The following is a 20,774-nucleotide window of genomic DNA, read 5'->3' on the forward strand; positions in this document are numbered from 1 at the left end:
TCCCAACCCTGCCTACTTGGGGCAGCAGATGACATAGCTGCCCCCGATCCAGGTGGCCTGGTGACACCATCTTGCACCGCCACACGTGGCCTAGACTTGCTGACAGTCATCCTGTGCCAGGTTAGGTGCCACAATGGGCTGGTCCAACAAGGGCTGAGCTGAGATGGTGTCAGCCACGTTTCCCTCAACCATGGGAGGGGGGCATGGGCGTCCCTGATTGCTCCTCCACACATGGGGATTTAGGGGTACCCTGCAAATTGTGGCCACTTCCCCCACCACGCCAACCACGTCCACCTTTTGAAGGTCGGCCACCTTTGCCTCCCTTACCGCTTGGTCGCCTCCCAACCATGGCACTGATGTCGTTGTGCATATGGGAGGAGCAGTAAACTATTGTCCTGGGCAATTGGGGGTGAAAGAGGTAGGGTACTAGATGTAATTCGTACCCTAGTGCTCTAACAAGGCTGTCTGTGACCCCTGGGGGAAGATGACAGATCATGCAATGCACAGGCAGCCCAAAAACGAAAACTAACGTGCACGCAACCCCTCGTAGACCACGTGCATGGAAAAATGAACCCGCACTACGCTGTGGCACCTAGAAACACAAAAATAAGCGTACGCGTAATACACACAGCCTACAATGACCTGTGAAGGGGTACGCGACACACGGGGCAAGCAAAGTTGGTAAATACGTGCGCAACTCACCGTCTGCCTGGAAAAAGAACATGAAAAAGATGCGCGTGTGCGCGTTGGCAACACCCCCGCCAAAAGAAGAATTGTACGCTGTCTGAGGAGACAGGACAAAAGAAGAAGTGAACGCTGTTTGTGGAAACAGGCCCAACAAAAAAAGAAGAAAGCTGTCAGAGGTAACATGGAGTACGCTGTGAAGTAATCGCGTGTGAACCCCAACGCCTGGAAAACACACGCACCACACCCCACGAAAAGCAGTACAGAGCAATGGAAACACACATGGGATCTTCAATCCGTGCCAGGGCAACGCCCTTGCGCTATACGTCACTTACGCGCTTACACGCTAAGGGTCTTTGGTCCAATGAAACCGCATACGTGTGCTGACGCGCTTACGTGCCAAGGGACTTTCCTCGAATTACACGCAGACGTGCAAGATTTTCACATGCCAAATCACTCCGTATCAAGCTGGTAATGCGTACACACACGGAAGACCACGCTCCTGGCCAAAAGGCCATTTTCCTGCCCCCAAGAGCCCCGAGCACGCTCCCACCAGCCATCTGCTGCTGCCTGCCTGCTGCACACATGCCCTGCAATTTGGTGCCTGCACGTCAGCCATCTCCAGGGGTCCAGTTGCTGTGTCCACCCCTGCTGGAACAGAAGACTCCGACTGGGATACCATCACTCCACAGCCCAGCCCCAGGACCTAGTTGCCCACCAACGCCTGCCTCGGGGGTCGCCATGTCGGGGCAAACACCATCTTAGACCACTGACGACCCCGAGCCAGAGAGGCAGAGGGCCACCAGCTTCAGTGAGAAGGAAGTTGGTGTCCTGGTGGAGCATGTCCTGGGGAATTATGATGCCCTCTTCGGAACAACACGCGCCAACAAGGAAGGACGGGAGAGGATCTGGGAGGACGCAGTGGTTGCCATCAACGCGGAGGGGGTGGCAATCCACAACATCAAGCACGTCCGGAAGCGCTTGTAGGACTTCAGGTCCTGGTACCTCTACAAGGCCTGGCGCCTCGCGGAGGGGGTCCGGGTCAGCCTGAGCAACATCCAGATGAGGGTCCTGGAATGCGTTGGCCCAGCGCTCCACGCCCAGATCCTTCCGAGGCAGACCCATCTGGAGTTGAGCGGTAAGTGGCCAAGCATTGCTGTGTGAAACAGAGCATGTTACAGTGTGCTGGTAGTCTGCAGTCTGCTACTTGCCTGTATGTGTGACATAGGCCATGTATGGATGTGTGTGTGCAGGGACATCATGGTCATGCATGTGAGACCAGTAATGTTGAACCACATGGTTGGTGCATGTGTCCCAATGCAACATGGGGTGCTGTATGCGAAATGCACACATGTAAGCTTGCCAGTCTCTGTTCTTGGACATGGAGGGGGTGGTGAGGGATGAGTGCTGCTGTCATGTACATGTATGATGCACATGTGTGTGTGTCTGAGAAGTGTGTATGTGACTTTGAAACGCCATGGATGCATGTCCATGATGATGTGTAGATTCACTCATGCAGTGCTATCACCGTTGTCTCCACTGTGTCTATCCACTGTGTCTGTGGTGTATATGCCATGATGCATGTCCCTCCGGTTATGTGTGTGCATGGGATCAGTGTGAGCCATGTTGCATGTGACTTTGAAGGCAACATCTTGGTTAACAGAGGCCCTTGTACATGGATGCTGATGTTGATTGCAGGCGCTGGGACTGTTTCTGCATGTGTGTTGCGTGCATTCACCCATGTGTTGTGGAGGGACACGATGGAAGTGACATTTGACAGTGCCACTCATGTGTTATTGCTTCCTGTCTAGGGGAATTTTGTACTGTACCCTGATGCTTGTGTTCTATGTCTCCCTCTACGCAGTGACAAGTGAAGAAGAGGGCAGAGACGGCGCTGTGGAGCCAAGCAGCGGGGATGCCTCCACCGGGTGGCAACGCAAGGCCCAGCCACCCTCCCAGGAATTGCCACCATCCGGGAGCGAGGGGGCTGGCGCCGCGTCTGCCACTACGGCTGTGGCAGAAGGGCCGGGTGAGCCCCCACAGGGGCTTCCAATGGCGGAAGAAGGTGCAGAGACATCCAGGTTGATGGTCTCCACAGAGGAGGAGGAGCCCGCTATTGAGCCGCACATGGGGCCTGGTGGGGGTAGTACCACTGGTGCAAGTGGTGCAGTCCAGGGCCAGGGTCAGGAGGCAGCACAGGTCACCGCGGAGGGGCCTGTGCATGTCGCTGTCCTTGACCCTGTGACTGCACCTCCATGCACCAGCAGGGATGCCCCGTCCCAGGTCCGTATGCAGGTAGGGGAGAGTGCCACATCATCTGCCTCTCCACTACCTGCGGACGAGGGGTCCCACCACCGTATGTGATCCGTCCTGGTTGGTGTTATGTTGCGCACGCGTGTCATTGGTGATGACGTGCATTCTTCCTGGGTGGAGAACGCACGCCACCATGAAGACCAGCGTCGTGACATGGCACTGCTGGGAGGGGCCCTGGTCGGTGGGTTCCTACATGTGTTGCGCACTCTGGCGGACCTCTCCTCCTCTGTGGAGACTATGCACCAGTTGTTTTCCACACCATCTTCCGGCCCAGATTCCACCAGGGCCTCCTGTGGACCTGGCCTGACCAACACAGCCAGCTTGGTGGAGATCCCATCCCTGCCACAGTTGGGAGTCGGCGGTCCAGCAGGGGTGGACACCACAACTGGAGACCAGCTGATGGAGGATGTGCAGGCATCATCGGACAGCAGCAGCAGCAGCAGGATCTAGGTGGGAGCAATGATGGCTCGGGGCCATCAACATCAGAGGCAAAGGCATCGGCCAGAGGGCAGGAGGACCCAGGAATGGGAATGTCTTCCGTGTGGCGGCGGTTGGGCCAGCAGATAGGTGCGGAGCGGCGGAGGGCGGAAGAGGCACGGCTCACCATGGTCAGGGCGGAGTTCTCCATGCGTCGGGCGTTGAGGCAGGCAGAGTGCCTCGAGGCAACTCGCAGGGAGTTGGAACAGGCCATGAGTGCCTCCCTGCGAGACCTCGGGGCCCGGACAGAGGCCCGCCTCCAGCAAATAGACATGGAGTTCGATGATGCCCTGGCCGACAACATCACTGAGTGAGCCACAGGACTTGCCCGCCGCCATTGTATATAGTTCATAGTGTTAGGTTTCCTTTGTTTTTTTTAATTTTGGGGCTTTTGGACTATGCCCCACACTTTTGTATATAGTTTTTTGTTTAGGTAGGTAGGTTATTTCTTTTGTTGGGCTCATGGACCCTTGAAATATAATTGTACATATTTGGACGTTGGATTTATTTGGACTTTTTCATTTCATTTCATTTCACCATGGATCAATGGATTTTCCTTTTTGCTTTTCATTTGGATTTGATTTGGTGGACAGAGACTTTTGGACTTTTTTCTTTTGGATTAATTTGGATTCTTTCTGCATTGCATTATTTTTTTATTGTACATGCATTCCATTTCATGTTTGCCATTATTTTATCCTTTCATTTCTTTACATTGATTATCATATTAATACATTGTGAAATTTTACTTCAATGTGTGGGATTTGCTCATTGGGTTCATGCATGTCAAAATGTGGGTTTACTCATTCAATGGCAACCTGTGTGTGTGTGTGTGTGTGTTTGTGTGACAGACATGTGTTGATGTACATAGTTGACTTTTGGTTTGTGTCATGAGATAGGCATGTCACTGCTGGGGCGTGGGGGTGCAGGGGGACATGAGTGTGACATGAGTGGGGGCCTGCTGGCAGGTGCCCCGCACTGCCGGGGGCAAGGGTGCAGGGGGCCATGAGTGGGACATGGGTGGGGGCCTGCTGGCAGGTGCCCCTGACTGCTGGGTGGTGGAGGTGCTGGGGGACATTAGTGGGGGCCTGCTGGCAGGTGCCCCTGAATGCTGGGGGGTTCAGGGGGACATGAGTGGAACATGGGTGGGGGCCTGCTGGCAGGTGCCCCTGACTGCTGGGGGGTGGGGGTGCTGGGGGACATGAGTGGGAGCCTTCTGGCAGGTGCCCCTGACTGCTGGGGGGTGAGGGTGCTGGGGGACATGAGTGGAACATGGGTGGGGGCCTGCTGGCAGGTGCCCCTGACTGCTGGGGGGTGGGGGTGCTGGGGGACATGAGTGTGACATGGGTGGGGGCCTGCTGGCAGGTGCCCCTGACTGCTGGGGGTGCAGGAGGACATGGGTGGGGGCCTGCTGGAAGGTGCCCCTGACTGCTGGGGGGTGGGGGTGCAGGGGGACATGAGTGGAACATGGGTAAGGCCTGCTGGCAGGTGCCCCTGACTGCTGGGGGGTGGAGGTGCTGGGGGACATGAGTGGGGGCCTGCTGCAGGTGCCCCTGACTGCTGGGGGATGGGGTGCTGGGAGACATGAGTGGGGGCCTGCTGACAGGTGCCCATGACTGCCGGTGGGTGTGGGGGTGCTGGGGACATGAGTTGGTGATCAGTGGTGCAAGCTGACATGTGGCTTGGCTGGGGGGAATGCCCATGGTGGATGGGCTGCCTGCGGGACATGACCAGGGGTGCGGGGTAGTCCCCTGTGGTGTGGGCTGCCTGAAGGGGCCGTGGAGGGTGTAGAGGGAAGACCTGGGAGGACCAACACTGCCAATTCACTTGTAGGACACCCCGCGCACCCCTGAAATACACGTACCCCACTCGCACAGGCCCTATCGTGTGTGAAACTTCCCGTGCACCCCTCCAATACATGTACCCCACTCGCACAGGGCCTATCTCGTGTGAGACTTCCCGCACACCCCCGAAATGCACGTACCCTGCTCAAATCACGTGTGAAACTTCCCGCGCTCCCCTGAAATACACATACCCCACTCACACAGGGCCTATCGCATGTGAAACTTCCCGCGCACCCCTGAAATACACGTACCTTGATCAAATCGCATGTGAAACTTCCCGCGCACCCCTGAAATACACATACCCCACTCGCACAGGGCCTATCACGTGTGAGACTTCCCACGCACCCCCGAAATACACGTACCCCACTCGCACAGGGCCTATCGCGTGTGAAACTTCCCACACACCCCCGAAATACATGTACCCTGCTCAAATCGCGTGTGAAACTTCCTGCGCACCCCTGAAATACACGTACCCCACTTGCACAGGGCCTATCACGTGTGAAACTTCCCGCGCACCCCCAAAAAACACGTACGCTGCTCAAATCACGTGTGAAACTTCCTGCATACTCCTGAAATACACGTACCCCACTCGCACAGGGCCTATCGAGTGTGAGACGTCCAGCGCACCCCCGAAATACACGTACCCTGCTAAAATCGCGTGTGAAACTTCCCGCCTACCTCTGAAATACAGGTACCCCAATCGCACAGGGCCTATCGCGTGTGACAGAAATACACGTACCTGGATCCAATCGCGTGTGAAACTTCCCGCAAACCCCAGTAATACACGTTCCCCGCTTGCCGTGTGCTGTGTGGCAGCCCTGTATACTGGTACAGGGTTAGCGCAGCCCTTTGCCCCGGATTGAGGATTTTTATGGCTTTTACTCGCGCGAGGGGCGTTCTTGGGGGCGTTACTGGCGCTGCTGCAGGGTCGCTGCCCCACTGTGCGCTGCAGCTGGTTTTGGTAGCTAAAATCCATTAATACGCTGTGCGCGGAAATGGATTTTAGCGCACGCGGCTGGCGCAGAGATTCGCACGTGCACACTGTGCGCTAACCACGTGCGCAACTTGTGCGCGATATTCTATGAATTACCCCCTTTATGTCTAATAAATGCTAAATGTATGCTGAAGGTTCTATTTTTCAAACATTGTGTTCATGGCCGTCGCATGTAGAACCTGTATGGGGGTGTGATAGGGTAATGTATTGCCGGGGCTGCAAATACCCTTTTCACTACAAGCACAAAACTCATACATGTGTCAAACATTGGCGGTTTGAGCAAGTATTTAAATTAGTGTAAACAGTAAACAATAAGCATGAAAAAGCCCTTACAAACTGCAGGTCAAGCTGTACTATGATTATATTGTAGGAACCCATCTTGGAAGCATTAAGCAACAATAGGCTAAAACAATATGTCTACACTTAGAAGGGTTGAATGCTAACACCACAGTTAGGAGATATGGAGCTTGGGCAAACAGAAGGTCACATGCAGGGGATACTGGCTAGGCAGGGAAGACTGTTTGTGGCAGTTATACATCTGTGTACCAAAGGAAGCTATATTTCTGTGAGTTTCCGATTACCTGACCTTGCTAACTGCACACTGAGGTCTGTGGGACAGATTCAGTGACTCCCTCCTTTGACTTATTTGGCTAGGAGAGAGGAGGAAACTGGTCCCTTTTAATCCTCTCATTTCACCATCTACTCACTAAATCGTTCAGACACATCCATTCCACATCCATTCACTGAATTACGATGAATAAACGTTGCTTCTATCCCATCACCCATCGAGTCACTTATTTACCAAACACACGTTCATCCAAACATTGACATACGCACTGTTCCACACCTTCAACTAATCATTCACTTACTTTTCAAATCTGCCCATCAAACCACACAAACAACCCACAAGGCCATCCACTTATCAACCACTCCATTCATCCACACAGTCACCTGTCCAATCATCCTACTCACTCACATACTCATTAAATTGCTCAAATGTTCATATATCATTCCACGCAATAGATGCAATCTCTCTTTCCCTCTCCGCTCTGTCTCTCTCTCTCGCGATTTCACACACATACACCACGTGCAGGCAAAAACTAAAAAACTAAACTGACATGTCATGTCTAGCACCGAGATCAAACACACTGCAGAAGAGCATGGTGCAGCACCCAGTAACATATTACAACATACACTGTGACATCCTTTGTAAGAGTGTTGTTCTTGCATTCCACAGTTCTGACTGTAATTAAGTCTTATAGACCAACAAAGGGGTCATCACTGGGTGCCAATGATCTGCTGAAAAGGGAAGGGGCAATAATGCCGCCTACCCCACTCCGAGGTCTATTAGGCTATAAGGCAATGGAGCTATGGAATTTAAAAGCAGGTGTTTTTATTGTGGGGACAAAATAAACACATACAAATAACTGCCGTTAGTATCAATAAACTCCACACATTCTGTGTCCCTCAGCAATATGTTAGTTGGGGGGAATTTACCTGCACATGCACCTCAGCCTTTAACAAGGCTGAGGACAATCGTTTGAGCTGTAACTAGGCTGCTGCCCAATTACAAATGTTTGAAATACGGTCTATAAGAGTGATTCTAGACTGCTAATTGAAATTATAAAAAATAAATATGTAAGCCTGTATTTATGGAAAGGAAAGAAGCAGTGTTTGAGACCAAGATCTCAAATCCCCACGCGGTTAGGCATTTGGGCTGCACAAAGTGATCTCCAGAAAGTAATCACACAGGCAAAAGTACATCTGCCAGGTAGCTTGCTTTTACTGACAGGCAGACGTTTCTGTGTCATTTAAACAGCTCAGATTTATAAGGGGCAGCCAACCTCCAACAACAATCTCTGGCCTCAAATTTCCTGAAGGAATTCACCGTACTTAGCCATGCATATGCACTAGGAGCTCAGGATTCCGTTTAGGTTGCCTGATGCCACAAATGGGACCCATAGGGGGTTTGCTCCAGTTCCATGAGAGTGGGTAGCTATGCACCCTCCACTGAAGACTAAAACGATAAGCATTTTCTGAACTCAATTTAGTGAAGGCAGAAAGGAGGCACCAGTATTAGTATTGGCCAGGGTGGAAGTCAAGCTACCACCAGCAGTGCCAGCAGTATCTCTGCCTCAAGAATGGGCGGTGTTTGCTGGTTATGGCATGCACATCCTTTCCCAACCAGTAAGTCAAGGCCTTTACAGTCTTGTTTACATAGTGTGGCATAGATTATTTTTACAGATCTTTTAGAATATTGTTCTCCATATGCTCACTTTCACAGAAAAAAAGCAATTGTTCTGTGTTGAAAAATTGCAATTTTTGATACTCTGCACCAGATACAATGGTTTAAGTTTTTCAGCGCTCAGATACCTGAGAGTTCGTAGTGCTCTATAAATGCTACATTATTATGTTAAAATGGGATTATTTTACTCCCTACTTCTTCAGTGCTGCAAGTAAAATCATTTTTCCTGAAATAAACAAGTAGTTTTCATGCTCAACTAGAGTATTGCAAAATAAAAATAAAAATTATAAATTGGTGATTCATTTTATTTTGCAATTCCTATTTTCTTTATAGTTTGTAAAACCTGTAAAGACAAAGGTTTCTCCAGCATTGAATCTTTCATAGATTCAGATGCTTGAATATTCCCCGTCGTCAGACTGGGAATCCTCAGTGATAAAAATAATTATTACAAATCTTTTTTAATATACACACATTGCTACATAGCCATGCATGTGTAAAGCCCATTCTGGCCTATGAGCCTTTCTATTTTGTAGTCCCTCCACCTCATGTTGGTCCTTTATAGCCCAAACCAATGAGGTGGCAGGGCTTAAGCTCCGCCCTCGGCAGCCATCTTCAGATTTTTCACCACAGTCTAACAGACAGAGGGAATCCTCTAGCTCACTGAGCTCTTCAATTCTTCTTCTACTTTTTGTGTGGAATATATTTTTCAAATATATTCTACTTTGTTCCCCTGTTTAGGGGCTTTGGTCTCAGGTCATTTTTGGGACAAATTGCTGTTGTTTTTGACCCAAAACCTTCTCTTCAGAATGGCTGCATCTCAGACTGTTAAGAAGCCTTCCCTGCTCAGGGACTGCACGAGGTGCAAGAAGAAAGTAGTCTACATGACGGACCCCCATGAACATTGCATTTACTGCTTGTATCCGCATGACATTCAGAAATGTGATATTTGCAAGACTTTTTCCAACAAGACTCTTCAGGACAGGCACAGAAGACTTCTTTTACATCTGGAAGCCAGGGATCAATCTTCGGACGAAGAGTCTGTCAGAACAGCTCCTGTCCACTCCAGCATTCCATCTGAGAGGCAAACTTCGAAGAGAAGGTCCTCTTCAGTGGAAAGGAGTTCCTCTCCCATTGCCAAAAGTAAGAGGAAGCTGGAGTTAATACCCCTTTTACCTCCACTGGACTCCTCAAGCCAGAAAAAGTCACATTCATCAGCAAAATCTACCTCCAAAGGTAAGGAGGAGTTTGCAAAAAAACGGGGAGGGGGGGCATCCGTCGACAGGGAAACCGTCCACAAGCGATGGGAAGGCTAAAGGCCCGTCGTTGGGCAGACCGTCAATGAAACCCTCATCAACGACGATTACTCATAGTCATCGGATTTATCGTCCATGAAACAGTCATCAATGAAGGAAACACACCATTCGTCCATGAGGCACTCTTCCACAAAACGCTCGTCCACGGAGCACTCGTCGACGGAGGAGCGACCATCCAAAACTCATTAGTCAGTGGCCAAAACACATTAGTCGACGGAACACTCGTCGAAGAGAGAGAGACCATCCAAGCCGCATTCGTCGACAGGAACTACCATTGGCGGGACGCTCGTCGACGAAGGTACCATCGAACTAGGAGCAATTGGAGGCTGAGGCACCTTCCACTCACGCCAGGGTGATACCTGTCATTGAGGACAGTTTCCTTGAGGCTGCTGAAGCTGCTGAACCAATGGTAGCGCAAGTTTCTCCTTTGGGGGACATGGCAGAGCTTCCTGATGTAATTCTCCAGGAGGAATTTTCAGATGCAGAAGTGGTGGAAAAACAACCTTGTCCTTCCCCTAAGCAACACAGTCCCCCGTGGCAGCCCTCTACAGAAGAGGCCAACTATCCTCATGACCCGATACTGATGTTGTCCATTCAGAGGATCATGGATGAGTTCTACAGGCGTCAAAGGGAGCAGAGCAGGCCGTCTGATCCCATAGAACCGGAAACCCATCAGAGAGACACGTCTCTAATGCCAGGCACATCAAGAGGTTCACCTCATAGGAGTAGACCTCAGAAGAGGGCACGATCACCTGAGCCCCCTCGAAGGTCTAGGAGCAGGACTCACAGTGCTTCACCGACAAGGGTCCCATCACCACCATCATTGCACAGACCTCGATCTCCGGATAGGGATCCAACAATGGTGCAGTCCTCCGTTTCAGTCTCAGATTGGCAAGAGGATCCTTTTAGAGAATTCTCTGATCCAGAGAAGGCAAAATTACACAAGAGCCTAACACAGCCAGTGAGTGGGATGAGTCATTGTCGAAAAACCTAGGAGGAGAGATTCCCCAGGAGATGCTTCACCTCCAGATGATCTGATTTCTTTCCACACCATAATAGGCAAGGCGGCAGAATTGTTCAAAATTCAGGTTACATCAGAGGAAAAGAAATTGGTGCTTTATGAGCACAGGGACAAACGCAGGAGGACGGTTACCACCATTCCTCTCCTCGACACCATCTGGGAATCTGGATCCAAGATCTTATCTACGCCCTTGTCTACTCCGGCTTTGGTGTCCAGACCAGAGAAGAAATATAAAGCACCTGAGTCTGCGTCGCTTTGCTGGAGAGGTCATACAAAACCGGACTCTGTTATCACAATTGAGGCTAGGAAGAAGCTTGCCAATCCCGCGTTGCTGCTGTCAGCACCACCGGACAAGGATGGGCGTAAGCTAGAAGCCATCGGCAGGAAGGTATCAGCTTCTGCGTCGCTTACCATCAGAGCCGGTAATGCAATGGCCATAACTGCGAGATATGATCACGAGCTTTGGCTCTGCATGTCCAAATTGGCTAAGCAGTTACCACCAGAGCTCTAGGAAGAGGCTAGATCGATAATCGCCGATGGTGAAACAACCTCGGATCACATGACCGATGCAGCCGTTGATGTGGCCGAATCAGGCTTCAGACAGATTGCCCATGGCACAGTGCTCAGAAGGCAGGCCTGGATGAAGGCGACTTATTTCAGGCCTGAAGTCCAAGAGCAGATATTGGACATGCCCTTTGATGGACAAGAGCTCTTCAGAAAGAAAATAGAGGACCACCTGAAGGGAATCAAATCAGACACGGACACAGCCCGAGCCATCAGTTCTTTAAAGGACAAGGATAAGGACTGTTTGTCTTTTCGCCCCTTTAGGGGCTCATCTTCTAAATACAGAGAGTACGGCCAGTCCTCTTATGGTCAGAAGGTGCAAGGTAGCACGTACCAAGAGAAAAAGTATCAATCTTCCAACAGATACTCCCATAGAGGCAGGTGTGGCTCCGCCCAGGGAAAGTCACAAAGTAAACAAAACTGACTATCCGATCCTGTCCCGTCAATGTCACACCCCAGTGTGGGGAGGGGTAAACCAGCTCTTCCAACGCTGGCAGTCAATAACATCAGACAAATGGGTGTTGCAGGTGATCAGAGAGGGTCACACCTTAGAATTTCTAGACCAACCTCCTTCCCTGCTTCTAACTTCACATAGGGTGCACATGTTAAGACAGGTCATGCGTGAAGTTCAAAAACTGCTCCAGAAAGCAGCGGTAGAGCCGGTGCCGTACCCTCAGAGGGGAAAGGGTTTCTACTCCAGCTTCTTCCTCATCAAAAAGAAAAACAGTCAATGGAGAGCCATCTTGGACCTGAGGGCGCTCAACAATCAAACGCATTACATTCAAGATGGTAGCATTGCAAAGAGTGCTTCCTTGGTTAAACAAGAATTACTTCTTGGCCACTTTAGACTTGGAGGACGCATACTTCCATATACCGATGCATCCAGCTCACAGGCAGTTCCTCAGGTTCACGGTGGGAGAGCTTCATTTTCAGTTCCGAGTCTTACCATACTTGGACGACTGGTTGATAAAAGCATGTTCCGCCGCAAAGGCTCGCTCAGCAGTTTTAAGGACGATCAATCTCCTAAAAGAGTTAGGTGTCTCCATAAACAACACAAAGTCCAGCCCCATTCCCAGCAGGACAGCTCTCTTCTTGGGTGCCGAGTTCGATACCAGCATTCCCAGGGTGAAACCATCGGCAGAAGGGGTAGCAGCGATTCTACGGTCAACTTCGTGCTTCCTGGAGAAACAGACAACATTGGTACACTCTTACAAATCCTTTCTGGGCATGATGTCCTCGTGCATATTCCTCATACCAAATTGCAGGCTTCACATGAGACCGGTTCAGGAGGCCCTGGACCACCAATGGAAACAAGCTCTCGGATGTTGGGAGGATGTCGTCCAGATTCCATTGACGCTGCACAAGGCTCTTCGATGGTGGAATGTCCCGCGGAATCTTCAACAAGGGATGTCGATTCAAGCACCGACATTGACCCTTCTACTGAGGACGGACGTATCATTATCAGGCTGGGGCACTCACCTTGCGGACCTCCAAACCAAGGGCACTTGGTCTGCGCAAGAGTCCCAACTCCGCATCAATATGTTAGAGCACAGGTCCATAAGGTGGGCGCTGAAGGCCTTACTGCTGGTGGTAGCTGGACAGGTACTTACAGTCCAGACAGACAACACAACCTCCATGCACTACACAAACAAGCAGGGAGGCACGAGGTCAGAGATCCTGTCGCAAGAAGCCCAAAGGCTATGGACATTAGCCTTGCACCATGGGGTGCAGATCAAAGCAGAGCATCTTCCGAGAGTGGACAATGTCCTAGCAGACAAGCTAAGCAGAGAATGCACATCGTCTCATGAGTGGGAGCTGGACAAAAAGGAAATCCAACTGATTTTTGCCTTATGGAGCCATCCACAGATCGACCTCTTTGCCATCAAGGACAACAAGAAGTGCTGAAGGTTTCCCTCAAGGTACCCAGAGTATCAGCCACTGGGAGATGCGTTCTCAGTGGCTTAACCAGGAGGGTTCCTCTATCCCTTTCCCCCATTCCCCTAATTGCGAGGGTACTGCACAGACTGAAGGAACAAAATTGTTCAATGGTCCTAATTTCGCTGGATTGGGTGCGACAAGTCTGGTACTCGACTCTGAAGCATCTATCCCGGCGGCCCCCGATTCGCCTCAAGGCGCATCAATATCTATTGACGCAACAGAACCGCAAGGTCCTCCACCACAACCCGAGGAGCCTATCTCTCAAGGCATGCTTCCTGAGCAGCGTAAACTGATTAATCTTAAGCTACCATCAGAACGTTGGGATATCATCAGGGCCGCCAGAGCCCTGTCGACACGAGTCACCTGCATCAGGAAGTGGACTCAATTTTCCAAGTGGTGTGAGAGATCTGCCCTCGATCCTCTCACTGTGTTGGTTGACCAAGTTCTACCCTACTTTTGTGCCTAGCTAAAACAGGGCTTTCATTGTTCTCCATCAAGGTCCATCTGTCAGCCATAGTGGCGTACACAGCAACTCCGGAGATGCAATCCGTGCTCTCTTTGCCGGCGGATAAAGTCTTTCTGAAATGGCTGATGCGTACTTATCCTCCTACGCCCACGCCAGTCCTGAACTGGAGCCTGAATACCTTCTTGGCAGCCATCATAGAACCTCCATTCAAACCCATTCACAGATGCGATGTAAAGTTCTTGTCTTGGAAAACAGCCTTTTTGATAGTCATCACATCAGCCAGAAGGATCAGTGAGTTGCAAGCTTTCTCGACTGAGCCTGTTTACTTTGTTCAAGAGGGACTGCGTCATCTTAAGGCCTCATCCTAGGTTCCTTCCCAAGGTATTGTCAGAAATGACACTCACTGAGTGCATTGTTTTGCCAACCTTTTTCCAGAATCACACTTCTGAAGCAGAAAGAGCATTACACTCTCTGGACGTTGCAAGAGTTTTGAAGTTTTACTTGCAGAGAACCAAGGAGTTCCGCTCCTCAAACCGACTGTTCATTGCTTTGTCTGGCCATACCAAGGGACAGCATATATCTAACCAAAGTCTGGCACGCTGGGTTTCGTACTGCATCACCCACTGCCATCAGATGAAAAGCGACCCTCTAACTAGACCGCCATCAGCGCACTCCACCAGAGGGAGGGTGGCGTCAACAGCATTCCACGCAGGGGTGGCCTTGAAGGATATATGCAGAGCCGCCACGTGGAGCACTCTGCACACATTCGCTAAACACTACTGCCTGGCTGAAGATACCAACAAAGAAACTGCAGTTGGACAGGCAGTGCTCCACCATCTCTTTGCATAAGGTAGGACCAGCCTCCTTTTTCCCCACCGTTACCGGAGTATGTCACCGTTGTGTTGCTGCATGGTAAAGGTTTGATCAGAAATATGTTTTTTCTGTATTTATGCATATATGCATGTGATGATGGCATGTTTTAACTACTTGGTATTCTATTCAAGCATCTGAACCTATGAAAGATCCAATGCTGGAGAAGTTTTAGTTACCTGTAACTGTATTTCTCCAGCATTGGTATCTTTCATAGATTCACATGCACCCACCCGCCTCCCCTGAGAGGCTGCTCCTATGCTCAGCATCCATCAGTAGTCTCTACGGTTCAAAATTTGAAGATGGCTGCTGGGGGCGGAGCTTAAGCCCTGCCACCTCATTGGTTTGGGCTATAAAGGACCAAAATGAGGTGGAAGGACTACACAATAGAATGGCTCATAGGCCAGAATGGGCTATGTACATGCATGGCTATGTAGCAATGTGTGTATATTAAAAAAATGTTTCATAATTCTTTTAATCACCGAGGATTCCCAGTCTGATGACGGGGAATATTCAAGCATCTGAATCTATGAAAGATACCAATGCTGGAGAAATACAGTTACAGGTAAGTAACTAAAACTTATTGTTGCCATGAAAACCGTATTCAAATTAGGTATTTCTATAGAAGATCTCTTGCTCCAGAAAATGTGGCTTATGCTACTGATATGGCCATCTAAGTGGGAACATGCAGGTGATAACTAGGGACATCTGTGAATATGTTAATCCTTATTTTTAGTTAGATTTAGGGTTTTGGCATATTTTCATGGAGAGAAAATATTGTATAGCCACATGTTTGGGTTCTTACAATGATGTATTATTACATGTGTAACCAAATGTTTTGCATTGGTCCATATTGTGGTGCAAATCGCTACACTATAGCCTAATTTAATGCTACACATAAGAAGAAGAAAGGAAGGGTTGTTGGGAGTAGAATATTTGGTTGACAAAGCAACTAGCAATGGTTCTGGCATGCATTAACTGAAGCACAGTTTTATATATTCAGGTGCATCCCCCTCACCTGCACCAATGAGGGTGTGTGTAAACAAACGTTGGGTTGTTCAGGAGTTCAAATATATGTTCCTTTGCTTTCAAACATGGGCCAGTATTGTGATCTCATTTGCATTAAAAATGCCCATGCTCTTGGGCCCTGGCAGTGTCACAGCCATGCCTTGCAGAGGAGTCCACACACACGCACACACACTTTAATTTCGCATTTAAATCTCTCCCATTGTTTAGGGCCCACAATGACAATGCTCCTGTAACCCCCACAAGTCCGGAGTGTGTTGCTGATGCTCTTCTGCCCCACATTGCTCTGTATGTTAGGAAGGGGGCAGTAGCTAAGCATGGAGCAGTCCTTGTGCTACGTCCAAATAGGCTAGTGGAAGAGAGGAGGGATGTCTCCTGTCGTGAGAGTGGCTCCCTGCAGCAGCAGTGCAGGTATGACAAGGAGAGCCATGTGGCACATGAGGATTTTCGGTGGGTATATCTCACAGTCATGCCACATGCAGATCGGCATTAGGAGATCCTGCATAAGTGTGGCCTAATTCTTGCATCAAAAATAAACGCTTTAGAATGTGCCAATGTCCTGCAGGTTATATATCAGTGACCTGTTGTGGATGGTAGAGTGCCTTGCTGTGCCAGGCACTGTCTTTGATAAACATTTTTTAGCTGAATCACAGAAACGTTTAAAGTTTTGAGCGACCTTGAACGACTCAAAACATGAATGGTTTAAGTTTTTCTCAAACTAGTGTGCCCAAGAATATTAACACGCAAAGTTGATGGAACCAAACATAAATATGGTGCGTGTTTTTAATACGATCAAATATTTGAGTTTTCATAGTGCATGTTAGGGAGAATGTTAATTTCTGTGCTAATTCGCTTCAACCTTAGAGACCCCCAGTTGTGTTGCTGGACTTGGGGCTTGTGATTTTTACTCCTGAGCAAGTGGGACCTTTTTCTCACTCCCTCATGTGGTTTTCACGACTAGGATTTTTGTGTTTTATAGTTTTATGGAGTCTGAAAAACTCCATAGGCATCTGCTTTTTGTATAGTGACAAACAGCACTTTACATGCAGTGCCACTAAGAAGTCCCTTGGACTTCTCTTAATGTTTATTTACATTTTTGTGGGTGAGCTACAATTCCCAAGAATAGTAAGATGATCCATGTCTTACTTGCCTTTCTCTTTTTGGGACCAACACACACAACCCAATGTGGAGTGTTGGGCGGTTACTTAGTAACTCCCTATCCCACTTCTCATGTAACAGTTTTTGTTACACTAACATACATTAAATGGCTGGTGACAGTGGTTTATCTTTTACCACCAGTGTGCATGTTTACTGCAGGCTGAACCCTCAGCTGCAGTACAACACCCACGGGTGACCATTTTCCCAAAATGGCCCCTGCCTTCTTTTTTTTACTATGTTCTGTTTGTTACTTTCTTCTGTGCTTTTACTCTATTAGATGAAACAGGGTTGAGTCCTTTGTGTGTTTTGCCATTGGGAGGTTTCACCCATGAAGCCTGCCCATGCTCCAGTGTATCTGCAAGGGCAGGAAGTGAGGGAGGATCCTGAAACTTCCCAGTCCTTTGTCTCCAGGTGTGCCTGAAAGAAAGCAGTTCCTACTGGCTGGCTTGCTGGCTGTCCTGTGCGATTGACGGCATATGCTGTGAATGAATGGGAAATCGCATAAAAAGTGAGGTCATTGGGACTCGAGGCAGAGCCGACCACTGGAGAGGAACATCCCAAGAAGAAGACATGACAAGATGCCAGCAGCACCCTCCTGGACTGTGAATTGCCCGGTGAAGCCCTGCAGCTGTGCTGACCTAATTTTCAGATTGACTGGGAAGATCCGTACAGGACGACTTCCTCCCTTGAGCTAGTGGGACCAAATACACTCAAGACATGGTTCCATTTGGCGCAACCCCTCACTTGCTGTGCCTCACCAGAGCTGCTGATGCCCAATGCCAGGGGTCTCTGACCATTGACAAGTGCATCATCTTGTGAAGTCTGAATCGGTCACATCTTTGTGGGCATCCAGAGGACGCTACAGAGACAGAAAATCTTGATCCAGAGTCCCATCGCCAGAGCCCAGGACCAAGGGAGCGAGCTTCTTCCAACCAGAGGTATTCATTCTTCAATGACGCTGAGGAAAAGGCAATGAAACAAAATAAATCTGTTGCTGAGGAGGCCCTCTTCTGAGTATTATCACAGGAGCCCACCAGATGTCCTTCCTTTCAGCACCATGAACAAGGTTCATGAACAAGGGTCTGCCAAGTTGTGGCAACGAGGATTCCAGCTGCAATATTTTTTCTTCGAATCACAGGTACTGTGGGACTTGGGGTGTTCACACCTTTTAGGAATATGTGGTGCTTCCTATCTTGCGAAGTACTTTTTGGAGTTGATCTCCAGTCACCTGCACTTGCCTAACCGCTTGTGCTCTCTACAAAGTAGCTCACTTGAGTTACTGTGATTGCTTCTGAACTTACTAACTTTGCCAAGACGTTGTCATTACGAGTTTTGAGGTAGCTATGGTGCTATTAGTGACATGGCTGCCTCCAAACTCGTATCCGGGTCCGGGTTCCCTGAATGGGGACTTACCGGGTAATTCCAACCTTGGAGGTCCCAGTAAGTCCCCATTCAAAATACCCATCTCCATTACCATTTGAGCCCCCATATGTCTCAATGGGAATGGGGAGGGAGCTAATAACGGGCCTGTTAATAAGGGGCCTGTTATTAGCTCCCCGGTCCCTTAGCGGCTCCCGCTAAGGATGGCTGGTTTTACCAGCCGGACTTAGTGGGACCCGCTAAGGGACCTCGTAATGCAGCAGTAAGGGGTTAACGGCACCAGCATCCTTACCGGCACCATTAACTCCTTACTGCTGCACTCGTAATGACCCCCTTTATTTAAGAAGAAGTGTGTCAGAACTATTGACTTTTTCCGTTAACTTTGACTGTCGTAGCTCCCTAAAGGCACTGCTGTGAACCTACTGGCTTTGGCACTACTTGTTCCCTCATAGGTTATAAGTGTGGATACTATTAATGCCAGCATACATGTTTACCTGCCTCCCCTTAGGAGATTGCAATTGTTTTACAAACTGTGGAATGGATGTTTTTAGTCTTATTCTAACCTTTCCTTCCTTAAACAACTCAATAACTGAATTGGTGAACCGAAATAAGTGCAATACTGACCTTTATTGAAGTCACTCAGTGTGCAGGGATATGTGTTAGCATAAGAAATGTATTTACCGACTTTTATTGTCTTTTAAAAACTGGATCCAAACTTTGATTGAATGTTACTAGTGGATACATCTGTTTAAAGAATGCTTGTTTAAACCTTGTGTATATTATAAATACATATTTATATATAACTTTAAATGTGTAAGTGTTACTTGGCTACTTGTACTTAATGCTTTTAATTGTACAGCTCTATAGTTCACATTATCCCTGTTAAAATAAGCCTGGCTGCTCAGTCGCACTACCAGGCTGTGTAGTACAGGCCTATATTAAAAGATGGGTTACCTAATACCAAGAAGATAAGTCTTGTGTAGTCCTCACCAGTTGGATTGCACCAAGTCTCACCTAACAGTGCAACAATAGAAAAAATAAGAGATATATGGAATGTATTTTGTTGATGTCTAACTCAAATGTACTGGCATATTAAATAAGATTTGTTTTGGAATTGCCCAAAACCCTGTGGAAAGTGTTGAACTCTCTGCTATTTTGCATATCATGTTAGTCTAATTTCGTAGTAGTACCATACATTTACTTTTCCCATTGACTCCTTTACTACACCTAAAGAAACTTCAGCTTTTCAGCTGCAAGGTCTACAAGACAGTGCAAGGTACACGTCTTCGACAGTTCAGCAGTAAGCATTTAAGTAGTAAGACCTTATTCACAAACTAAATGATTGTTCAAAAAGCATATAACAAGTTACATAGAGATTGAAAATGTAATGAAAGATTGGGCTTGGTCGTACATTTACTCAGGAAATAATCAGGTTTTAAATGATAGTGGATTTGATATCTGGCAACTTATTTTAGGAATTATTAAGGATTTGTAAGGTAATGGAAAAATGTTATGGACACTGCATTGTTTTTTTTGTAATTAATCCTGATGAATTGCCTTTTTTAATGCTTTTTATAGACTATTATTGACCATAATATATTTATTTATGCATTCATGCATTGTTGATGTAGAAAGCACCTAATGATGGATGTGTAGTTTACGCACAAATAAAATACAGTAGATCCATTGAAGGAAATGGAAAAGTGAATTTCCAAACTTTCTCTAACACTTTGTGATTCAACGCCATCGGCCGGATTCTGAAAATGTTTTGCGTGCATACGAAGGGTGCCCTAGGAAATGTCCATGCACACCCCTCAATTGTGTGTTTAAAAGATGCACATAAATAATAATTTTGCACGAGACTATGATGTGCATGTGAAAGAACACGAAGAAAGATAGGAGCAAAACTTACAAAAGGTGGACAAGGAATCACGCAGAGCAGAAAAAGTAGGCATGTAATCAGGAAATGACCACATCAATGCTCCATAAATACATGTTGAAGAAAGTTTAAAAAAAGGGTGTATTCAAATACACTGAGCTACAGATTTCACAACATTATATCCTTCACCACTTGTTCAAATACTGATCTGAATCCTAAACCTAGCAAATAACCCATGGCTTCATGGTGAGCTGCAGATGGAGTAGTCAGGTCTGGTCTACCCTCTGTGAGAGCAAGAGGCTTAGAAAGTTCAAGCAGTTTACTAGTCAGGTCCTGTTTTAGAGCCATGGACACTGGCGGTTCAGGGATATGTCTCGCCTCTCCCACATCTTCACCAGTTGATTTTGGATTCTATCACATCCTCAATGCCCACCAAGGCTAAAATGTCTGCATAAATGTCGGCCTGTGTGTTTCTAGATGCTCTGCATCTTTCGGGTATGGTGTATATTTTGCTGGCCCACATTTAAGGCACTTTAGTTTGCAGGTGTCACTGTTTGGACTCTGCATTCCCTTACCAACTTTGTTTTTTCTATTGCTCATTGTAC

This window comes from Ambystoma mexicanum, chromosome 12 (genome assembly GCF_040938575.1).
Source record: "Ambystoma mexicanum isolate Mex_15411 chromosome 12, UKY_AmexF1_1, whole genome shotgun sequence".
NCBI classification, from domain to species: domain Eukaryota; kingdom Metazoa; phylum Chordata; class Amphibia; order Caudata; family Ambystomatidae; genus Ambystoma; species Ambystoma mexicanum.